The 505-nt window shown below is 59.8% G+C and overlaps 1 protein-coding gene across 1 annotated transcript in view; it reads left to right on the plus strand.

The window, feature by feature from the left end:
- The window catches only part of NPHP4 (nephrocystin 4), a 183633-nt gene that overhangs the window by 108872 nt on the left and 74256 nt on the right, over positions 1-505 (plus strand). The window lies entirely within an intron of this gene.

Here is a 505-nt window from a genome sequence, read left to right on the forward strand (position 1 = left end):
GGATGGGATGGGCGGGAGTTGGGCTGTGGCCCAGTGGCTGATCCCAGGACAGGCTCAGGTCTCCAGCAGTCTAGCAGAATCGTCACCCTGATTGACTCTATTAGATGCGCCCTCGTGGGATGAGTGACATGGAAGTCCTGAGGGCCACTTTCTGTAATTATTGGAGGGGGAACATTAATGGTAACTGGAGTTAACGCAGCCACCGTTGTCTCTGCGTAGTGGGGCCACGCACACCCCCGGCCACCATTGTCCCTCTGCGTAGTGGGGCCACGCACACCCTGCCAGCGGTGTTCAGAGCCCGAGCTGCTTAAACTCTGTCTGCTGAGGTGGCGCGGGCACTGGGGGTCATTGCCACGTGGGAGGGGGACTTGCCTGACAGACACTGACAGACCGTGACATGGTGACACAGGCCGTGACACCTACCATGACACCATGACAGACTGTGGCCCAGACCGTGTCGCAGAGGATGACCCAGATGGTGATACCCTGTGGCGCTGGCCCTGAC

This window comes from Pteropus vampyrus, unplaced genomic scaffold, assembly GCF_000151845.1.
Source record: "Pteropus vampyrus isolate Shadow unplaced genomic scaffold, Pvam_2.0 Scaffold142, whole genome shotgun sequence".
Lineage (NCBI taxonomy): Eukaryota > Metazoa > Chordata > Mammalia > Chiroptera > Pteropodidae > Pteropus > Pteropus vampyrus.